Here is a 10,951-nt window from a genome sequence, read left to right on the forward strand (position 1 = left end):
CGTCCGATGGGCGGACGTGGGAAATGTGGCGTATAGACGACCGCTTGCCCGGTGTCGCTCGGGGGCCTGAGTCCTTCTGATCGAGGCTCAGCCCGTGGACGGTGTGAGGCCGGTAACGGCCCCCGTCGCGCCGGGGTCCGGTCTTCTCGGAGTCGGGTTGTTTGGGAATGCAGCCCAAAGCGGGTGGTAAACTCCATCTAAGGCTAAATACCGGCACGAGACCGATAGTCGACAAGTACCGTTAGGGAAAGTTACCCTTATGGCAGTCGTTTAGAATTGAAAAGTATGCTGACACGTCAGAAAGTTACCGCGGTGTCAATGTGGTTGACACTTCCAATACCTCGCGCTGGACTTTTGGGAACCTTTCTGCCATAGGGGTCGTCGACCGTGCCGGACCGGCAGAACCAACGGGGGGCGACTGCGCCACATCAGACATATGGGTTACCTTTTGCCGTTTGGGTCTCCGGTGCCGCGGGGGGCTCCCCGCGTCCACGAGGGACCCCTAGCGCCGTTCGGGTCTCTCCGGTGCCAAACGGGCGGCTCTGCGTCCGGACGGGGGCCCCCGGCTGACAAACGGGAACCTATGTGACGTTCGGGTTTTTTCGTCGCCGATCGAGGCCGGTAGGCCCGAACGGCTCGAAACTCGCGCCGGACGCCGCTCTCGGGGCGTCGGTGGGACGCGCCGAACGCGGGCTAGGTAGAGCCTTCGCGGTCCTACTTCCTTTCGGCGACCTCCCTCGGGGTCGGGACCGGGACGGACTCGTAGAGGGTCCTTTGTTATGCGACATATGTCACTTTCGTGTCGATATTCCAAAAGGAAGATCGTTTTGAGACGCTTTCTCGTCCTTTCCCTAAAGCGCTCGTCCAAATGGAAACCCTTAATATGGGGCTCCGGGGTTCCCGAATGGACGAGGTTACCCGGCGACGGCTTCACATAGCCGGGCGCGGTTCTGTCCGTTCGGGAACCCGAGGTCCCCATGTTAAGGGTTTCGAAATGGACAGGTAGGTTAGGGAAACAGGTCCGATTCCCTAAAGTACCAGTCCAATTGGAAACCCTTAATATGGGGACCTCAGGGTTCCCGAATGGACGAGGCTTACCCAGCGACGGCTGCACATAGCCGGACATGGAACTGTCCATTCGGGAACCCGAGGTCCCCATGTTAAGGGTTTCGAAATGGACAGGCAGGTTAGGGAAACACGTCCGATTCCCTAAAGTACTAGTCCAAATGGAAACCCTTAATATGGGGCTCCAGGGTTCCCGAATGGACGCCCCCAAATGGCAAAAAGTCTCCCAAATGTCAGTTTCCCTAAAGTAGGTTAGGGAAAAACATCCGATTCCCTAAAGTACTAGTCCAATTGGAAACCCTTAATATGGGGACCTCAGGGTTCCCGAATGGACAGAACCATGCCCAGCTATATGAAGCCGTCGCTCGGTAACCTTGTCCATTCGGGAACCCTGGAGCCCCATATTAAGGGTTTCCATTTGGACAAGTGCTTTAGGGAAACTGACTGTTAGGTTAGGGAAACACGTCCGATTCCCTAAAGTACTAGTCCAATTGGAAACCCTTAATATGGGGACCTCAGGGTTCCCGAATGGACGCACCCAAATGGCAAAAAGTTTCCCAAATGTCAGTTTCCCTAAAGTAGGTTAGGGAAAAACGTCCGATTCCCTAAAGTACTAGTCCAAATGGAAACCCTTAATATGGGGCTCCAGGGTTCCCGAATGGACGCCCCCAAATGGCAAAAAGTCTCCCAAATGTCAGTTTCCCTAAAGTAGGTTAGGGAAAACCGTCCGATTCCCTAAAGTACTAGTCCAATTGGAAACCCTTAATATGGGGACCTCAGGGTTCCCGAATGGACGCACCCAAATGGCAAAAAGTTTCCCAAATGTCAGTTTCCCTAAAGCACTTGTCCAAATGGAAACCCTTAACATGGGGCTCCAGGGTTCCCGAATGGACAAGGCTTACCCCGCGATGGCCTCACCCAGCTGGGCATGGCCCCCAAGACCCTGGCTCTGGATGTGGAACACCCAAACACCAGAGAGGGGGTGCTGTTCCCCCTCTCTGGTCTTGGGGACTTAGGCTCAGGAGCGAAATTTTTCTGTGCCCCTGGTATTCCACGGCCCAAACGGCAAAAAGGTTCCCGAATGTCAGTTTCCCTAAAGCACTTGTCCAAATGGAAACCCTTAATATGGGGCTCCAGGGTTCCCGAATGGACAAGGCTTACCCGGCGACGGCTTCACATAGCTGGGCATGGAACTGTCCATTCGGGAACCCGAGGTCCCCATGTTAAGGGTTTCGAAATGGACAAGTAGGTTAGGGAAACACGTCCGATTCCCTAAAGTACTAGTCCAATTGGAAACCCTTAATATGGGGACATCAGGGTTCCCGAATGGACGCCCCCAAATGGCACAATGTGTCCCAAATGTCAGTTTCCCTAAAGCACTTGTCCAAATGGAAACCTTTAATATGGGGCTCCAGGGTTCCCGAATGGACAAGGCTTACCCGGCGACGGCTTCACATAGCCGGGCATGGTTCTGTCCATTCGGGAACCCGAGGTCGCCATGTTAAGGGTTTCGAAATGGACAGGTAGGTTTAGGGAAACATGACCGATTCCCTAAACGCACTTGTCCACTTGGAAACCCTTAATATGGGGACCCAGGGTTCCCGAATGGACAAAACTTATTCAGCGACGGCTTCACCGAGCCGGGCATGGTCCTGTCCGTTCGGGAACCCGAGGTCCCCATATTAAGGGTTTCGAAATGGACATGTAGGTTTAGGGAAACATGACCGATTCCCTAAACGCACTTGTCCAATTGGAAACCCTTAATATGGGGACCCGGGGTTCCCGAACGGACGCGGCTTACCCAGCGATGGCTTCACTCGGCCGGGCATGGTCCTGTCCGTTCGGGAACCCTGATGTCCCATAATGAGGGTTTCCGAATGGACAGGTTTCCCTAACCGCACATGGTTAGGGAAACTTGTTTGGGCAAACCCAAACGGCAAAAAGATTCCCAAATGTCACCCGTCCACATGGGACACTTTCTGACATTTGAGGACTGTGTGTTGCCGAAAAGAAGCTTTCCAGCCAGGTCGGCACAAAGGCTCCCCTCCCCCACCCCTGGCAAATGTCAGAAACTGCCCCAAATGTCACAGTATCAACGGTGGTGGCACTTGTCCAATTGGAAACCCTTTATATGGGGACCCAGGGTTCCCGAATGGACAAAACTTACCCAGCGATGGCTTCACCTAGCCGGGCATGGTCCTGTCCGTTCGGGAACCCGAGGTCCCCATATTAAGGGTTTCGAAATGGACAAGTAGGTTTAGGGAAACACGTCCGATTCCCTAAACGCACTAGTCCAATCGGAAACCCTTAATATGGGGACCCGGGGTTCCCGAACGGACGAGGCTTACCCGGCGATGGCTTCACTCGGCCGGGCATGGTCCTGTCCGTTCGGGAACCCTGAGGTCCCATAATAAGGGTTTCCGAATGGACAGGTTTCCCTAACCGCACATGGTTAGGGAAACTTGTTTGGGCAAACCCAAACGGCAAAAAGATTCCCAAATGTCACCCGTCCACATGGGACACTTTCTGACATTTGAGGACTGTGTGTTGCCGAAAAGAAGCTTTCCAGCCAGGTCGGCACAAAGGCTCCCCTCCCCCACCCCTGGCAAATGTCAGAAACTGCCCCAAATGTCACAGTATCAACGGTGGTGGCACTTGTCCAATTGGAAACCCTTTATATGGGGACCCAGGGTTCCCGAATGGACAAAACTTACCCAGCGACGGCTTCACCTAGCTGGGCATGGTCCTGTCCGTTCGGGAACCCGAGGTCCCCATATTAAGGGTTTCGAAATGGACATGTAGGTTTAGGGAAACATGACCGATTCCCTAAACGCACTTGTCCAATTGGAAACCCTTTATATGGGGACCCAGGGTTCCCGAATGGACAAAACTTACCCAGCGACGGCTTCACCTAACCGGGCATGGTCCTGTCCGTTCGGGAACCCGAGGTCCCCATATTAAGGGTTTCGAAATGGACAAGTAGGTTTAGGGAAACACGTCCGATTCCCTAAACGCACTTGTCCAATCGGAAACCCTTAATATGGGGACCCGGGGTTCCCGAACGGACGAGGCTTACCCGGCGATGGCTTCACTCGGCCGGGCATGGTCCTGTCCGTTCGGGAACCCTGGTCCCCATGTTAAGGGTTCCCGATTGGACGTTTAGTGCGTTTAGGGAAATGTACATTTGGGACACTTTCTGCCATTTAGGACGTCCATTCGGGAACCTTTCTGCCATTCGGGCCGTCCGTTCGGGAACCCTGAGGTCCCATAATAAGGGTTTCCGAATGGACAGGTTTCCCTAACCGCACATGGTTAGGGAAACTTGTTTGGGCAAACCCAAACGGCAAAAAGATTCCCAAATGTCACCCGTCCACATGGGACACTTTCTGACATTTGAGGACTGTGTGTTGCCGAAAAGAAGCTTTCCAGCCAGGTCGGCACAAAGGCTCCCCTCCCCCCCCCTCCCAAATGTCAGAAACTGCCCCAAATGTCACAGTATCAACGGCGGTGGCAGACGAGCGATCATATCTCAGCAACGGAACGGTGCAGAAGCATGAAATGTCAACTGTTTTGTCCTCTCTTTATACTGAGTCCATGTTGTAAAAATGAGGGGAATCCGATGTGTAGAAATAGAGTACCAGTAGTTAATTGGTCGCCCACTCTGAGCGGGTGAGAAGCAACGAGCGGCTCCGCCGCGTCTACTTCCCTCTAAACACGTCTAAACACGTCAGAACGAGAAAGTGACCGGGTCAGCCTCGTAGAGCGGCCTTTGTTCTGCGACATATTTCGATTTCATGTCGATATTCCCATAGGAAGTCCGTTTTAGGGGCCCCTTATTTTTCCCATATTAAGGGTTTCCGAATGTACGTTTCCCTAAACTAGGGTTCCCGATCGGACGCGGCTTACCCGTCGAGGGCTTCGCATAGCCGGGCATGGTCCCGTCCGTTCGGGAACCCTGAGGTCCCCATGTTAAGGGTTTCCGAATGGACGGGTGCGTTTAGGGAAATGTACATTTGGGACACTTTTTGACATTCGGGACTCACCGTGGGGTCACGACCCTTTAAAATAGAGCTACAGACTCCAAACTTCTCTGGGTGAACGTTGGCTATCTGGACAATGTGTGACATGAATTTGGTGGACTTTGGTGCATTCTAAGACCCCCAAAACGGGGCACAAAGGTCGCCAGGTCGCCAGGGTTCCCTAATGTCAACGGTGTACATTCGGGACTCACCGTGGGGTCATGACCCTTTAAAATAGAGCTACAGACTTGCAACCTTCTCTGGGTGAACGTTGGCTATCTGGACAATGTGTGACATGAATTTGGTGGACTTTGGTGCATTCTAAGACCCCCAAAACGGGGCACAAAGGTCGCCAGGTCGCCAGGGTTCCCTAATGTCAACGGTGTACATTCGGGTTTCACCGTGGGGTCATGACCCTTTAAAATAGAGCTACAGACTCCAAACTTCTCTGGGTGAACGTTGGCTATCTGGACAATGTGTGACATGAATTTGGTGGACTTTGGTGCATTCTAAGACCCCCAAAACGGGGCACAAAGGACGCCAGGTCGCCAGGGTTCCCTAATGTCAGTGGTGTACATTCGGGTTTCACCGTGGGGTCATGACCCTTTAAAATAGAGCTACAGACTTGCAACCTTCTCTGGGTGAAAGTAGGCTTTCTGGAGAACATGTGAGATGAATTTGGTGGACTTTGGTGCATTCCAAGACCCCCTAAAACGGGCACAAAGATCAAAAGGTCGCCAGGTTTCCCTAATGTCAATATTTCCATTTGGGTCAAAAAGTTGACCCCTGACCACAGGGCCCCATGTGGCCCCACAGACCCCAGATTTCACACACATACCCCGATGGGGCCCTACTACAATAATGCATCGCGATATTCCCTCTATGTCTTTTAGAACCGATCAATTAGGGTTAGGGTTCAACTTCAGCTCAAGAGGGTGTCAGGGTCTACGGCCGCAACACCACACAGCTCTCAAAGTTGATCATATTGTCAATTAAGTACACCGAACATGCTAGAGATATGATTTTCGAGTATGTTGTCGCCACGCTAGGGTGGACTACACCCGTGTCGGTTCGGACGTTCTAGCACCTAGCGTGCCGGCGGTGGAGGCGGGACACCTCCCATTACTTTTGCATTGACATTTGCGTTAGGGTAAATGAATGGAGATTGATACCCAAACGGACACATTTCAAACCGTCGTATTTCCTCTGATAACGGCATAAACGGCTCAGTAGTCGCACCAGACACCTTATCTGGGAACATAGATTTGGCATATAAAGCGTGGGATCCGTTAACCCTACGCGGTCCTACTTTCTTTCTGCAATGTCCCTAAGGGTTGGAACCAAGATAGGGTTGTAGAGCAGCCTTTGTTATGCGACATATTTAAATTTCATGTCGATATTCAAATAGCAAGTTATGTTTTAGGGTTAATATGTGTTAATTGGTTAGGGTTAGGGTTAGGGTTAGGGTTGGCGTACATTTGGAAACCCTTAACATGGGGACGTGTGGGTTCCCAAACGGACAGGGCCATATCTCCGCGACGCCTTGGGCTAGGAGGCTGAAAATTAAGCTGTATCACCCTTTCCACAACATGAATAAACGCTGTAAAAATGAAGAAGATCGGAACAAGTGGATATTTCCAGTATTTCAGCTTTAATGTGAAAACATTCAAAAAAGAAGCGATCATATCTCAGCAACGGAATGGTCTACAAGTATGAAATTTCAACAGTGTCATCCCCTCCTCATACTGAGTCACTATTGTAAAAATGATGGAAATCCGATGTGTAGAAATAGAGTACAGATAGATAATTGCTTGTGCTTTCTGATTGGCTGAGAGGCCAATAGAGCATGCATGCGGCATGCATGCGGTGTATGGGTCTTCAACTGCCAGAGCCAAAGTCCCCAAGACCAGAGAGGGGGAACAGCGCAGGCACTGCCTGCGCTTCTCCCCCTCTCTGGTGTTTGAATGTTCCAGATAGAGGGTGTCGGGGGCCATGCCCAGGTATGTGAAGCCATTGCTGGGTAAGCCCTGTCCATTTGGGAACCCTGGAGGCCCATGTTAAGGGTTTCCATTTGGACGAGCGTTTTAGGGAAACTGACATTCGGGAACCTTTTTGCCATTTGGGCCGTGGAGGTCCCATATTAAGGGTTCCCAATTGGACAGTACTTACCCAGCAATGGCTTAACATGGCTGGGCATGGACATGTCCATTTGGGAACCCTGAGCTCCCATATGAAGGGTTTCCAATTGGACAAGTTAAAGAGGGTGAGAAACGTGGGCACTGTCTGCGCTTTTTCCCCTCTTTTTGTTTGGGTTTTCCACTTCCAGAGCCAGGGATTTCGGTGGCCATGCCCAGATATGTGAAGCCATTGCTGGGTAAGCCCTGTCCATTTGGGAACCCTGAGGTCCCATATTAAGGGTTCCCAATTGGACAGTACTTACCCAGCAATGGCTTAACATGGCTGGGCATGGACATGTCCATTTGGCAACCCTGAGCTCCCATATGAAGGGTTTCCAATTGGACAAGTTAAAGAGGGTGAGAAACGTGGGCACTGTCTGCGCTTTTTCCCCTCTTTTTGTTTGGGTTTTGCACTTCCAGAGCCAGGGATTTCGGTGGCCATGCCCAGATATGTGAAGCCTTTGCTGGGTAAGCGCTGTCCAAATGGGAACCCTGAGTATGGGACCTCAGGGTTCCCAATTGGACAGTACTTACCCAGCAATGGCTTAACATGGCTGGGCATGGACATGTCCATTTGGGAACCCTGAGCTCCCATATGAAGGGTTTCCAATTGGACAAGTTAAAGAGGGTGAGAAACGTGGGCACTGTCTGCGCTTTTTCCCCTCTTTTTGTTTGGGTTTTCCACTTCCAGAGCCAGGGATTTCGGTGGCCATGCCCAGATATGTGAAGCCTTTGCTGGGTAAGTGCTGTCCAAATGGGAACCCTGAGTATGGGACCTCAGGGTTCCCAATTGGACAGTATTTACCCAGAAATGGCTTAACATGGCTGGGCATGGAAATGTCCATTTGGGAACCCTGAGGTCCCATATGAAGGGTTCCCAATTGGACAAGTTAAAGAGGATGAGAAACGTGGGCACTGTCTGCGCTTTTTCCCCTCTTTTTGTTTGGTTTTTCCACTTCCAGAGCCAGGGATTTCGGTGGCCATGCCCAGATATGTGAAGCCTTTGCTGGGTAAGTGCTGTCCATTTGGGAACCCTGAGTTATGGGAACTCAGGGTTCCCAAATGGACAGTATTTACCCAGAAATGGCTTAACATGGCTGGGCATGGAAATGTCCATTTGGGAACCCTGAGGTCCCATATGAAGGGTTCCCAATTGGACAAGTTAAAAAGGGTGAGAAACGTGGGCACTGTCTGCGCTTTTTCCCCTCTTTTTGTTTGGGTTTTCCACTTCCAGAGCCAGGGATTTCGGTGGCCATGCCCAGATATGTGAAGCCTTTGCTGGGTAAGTGCTGTCCATTTGGGAACCCTGAGTTATGGGAACTCAGGGTTCCCAAATGGACAGTATTTACCCAGAAATGGCTTAACATGGCTGGGCATGGAAATGTCCATTTGGGAAACCTGAGGTCCCATATGAAGGGTTCCCAATTGGACAAGTTAAAGAGGGTGAAAAACGTGGGCACTGTCTGCGCTTTTTCCCCTCTTTTTGTTTGGGTTTTCCACTTCCAGAGCCAGGGATTTCGGTGGCCATGCCCAGATATGTGACGCCTTTGCTGGGTAAGTGCTGTCCATTTGGGAACCCTGAGTTATGGGAACTCAGGGTTCCCAAATGGACAGTATTTACCCAGAAATGGCTTAACATGGCTGGGCATGGAAATGTCCATTTGGGAACCCTGAGGTCCCATATGAAGGGTTCCCAATTGGACAAGTTAAAGAGGGTGAGAAACGTGGGCACTGTCTGCGCTTTTTCCCCTCTTTTTGTTTGGGTTTTCCACTTCCAGAGCCAGGGATTTCGGTGGCCATGCCCAGATATGTGACGCCTTTGCTGGGTAAGTGCTGTCCATTTGGGAACCCTGAGGTATCGGATCTCAGGGTTCCCAATTGGACAGTATTTACCCAGCAATGGCTTAACATGGCTGGGCATGGAAATGTCCATTTGGGAAACCTGAGGTCCCATATGAAGGGTTCCCAATTGGACAAGTTAAAAAGGGTGAGAAACGTGGGCACTGTCTGCGCTTTTTCCCCTCTTTTTGTTTGGGTTTTCCACTTCCAGAGCCAGGGATTTCGGTGGCCATGCCCAGATATGTGACGCCTTTGCTGGGTAAGTGCTGTCGATTTGGGAACCCTGAGGTATCGGATCTCAGGGTTCCCAATTGGACAGTACTTACCCAGCAATGGCTTAACATGGCTGGGCATGGAAATGTCCATTTGGGAACCCTGAGGACCCATATGAAGGGTTCCCAATTGGACAAGTTAAAGAGGGTGAGAAACGTGGGCACTGTCTGCGCTTTTTCCCCTCTTTTTGTTTGGGTTTTCCACTTCCAGAGCCAGGGATTTCGGTGGCCATGCCCAGATATGTGAAGCCTTTGCTGGGTAAGTGCTGTCCATTTGGGAACCCTGAGTTATGGGAACTCAGGGTTCCCAAATGGACAGTATTTACCCAGAAATGGCTTAACATGGCTGGGCATGGAAATGTCCATTTGGGAACCCTGAGGTCCCATATGAAGGGTTCCCAATTGGACAAGTTAAAGAGGGTGAAAAACGTGGGCACTGTCTGCGCTTTTTCCCCTCTTTTTGGTTGGGTTTTCCACTTCCAGAGCCAGGGATTTCGGTGGCCATGCCCAGATATGTGACGCCTTTGCTGGGTAAGTGCTGTCCATTTGGGAACCCTGAGGTATCGGATCTCAGGGTTCCCAATTGGACAGTATTTACCCAGCAATGGCTTAACATGGCTGGGCATGGCTGTGTCCATTTGGGACCCTGAGGTACATGAGGTCCCATACCTCAGGGTTCCCAATTGGACAGTATTTACCCAGCAACTGCTTCACATAGCTAGGCATGGCCCCGTACATTTGGGAACCCTGAGGATGTAAAGGGTTCCCAATTGGACAGTGCTTACCCAGCAATGGCTTCACATAGCTGGGCATGGAACTGTCCATTCGGGCATCCTGAGTTCCCCATGTAAAGGGTTTCCAATTGTAAGTTTTTCCCTAACCCTATTTCTGTCCAATTCGAAACCCTTTATATGGGGACCTGGGGGTTCCCATTTGGACATTTTTCCCTAACCCTGTTTCTGTCCATTTCGAAACCCTTAATATGGGGACCTCAGGGTTCCCATTTGGACATTTTTCCCTAACCCTATTTCTGTCCATTTCGAAACCCTTAACATGGGGACCTCGGGTTCCCATTTGGACATTTTTCCCTAACCCTATTTCTGTCCATTTCGAAACCCTTAACATGGAGACCTCGGGTTCCCATTTGGACATTTTTCCCTAACCCTATTTCTGTCCATTTCGAAACCCTTAACATGGGGACCTCGGGTTCCCATTTGGACATTTTTCCCTAACCCTATTTCTGTCCATTTCGAAACCCTTAACATGGGGACCTCGGGTTCCCGAATGGACAGAACCATGCCCGGCTATGTGAAGCCGTCGCCGGGTAACCTTGTCCATTCGGGAACCCCGGAGCCCCATATTAAGGGTTTCCATTTGGACGAGCGCTTTAGGGAAACTGACATTCGGGAACCTTTTTGCCATTTGGGCCGTGGAATACCAGGGGCACAGAAAGATTTCGCTCCTCAGCCTAAGTCCCCAAGACCAGAGAGGGGGAGAAGCGCAGGCACTGCCAGCGCTTCTCCCCCTCTCTGGTGTTTGGCTGCTGGAATACCAGGGGCACAGAAAAATTTCGCTCCTG

The sequence above is a fragment of the Centroberyx affinis genome, unplaced genomic scaffold (assembly GCF_046629955.1).
Source record: "Centroberyx affinis isolate AG114_WGS23_722 - 3 ecotype Tasmania unplaced genomic scaffold, CSIRO-AGI_Caff_v1 ptg000441l_1, whole genome shotgun sequence".
NCBI lineage: Eukaryota > Metazoa > Chordata > Actinopteri > Beryciformes > Berycidae > Centroberyx > Centroberyx affinis.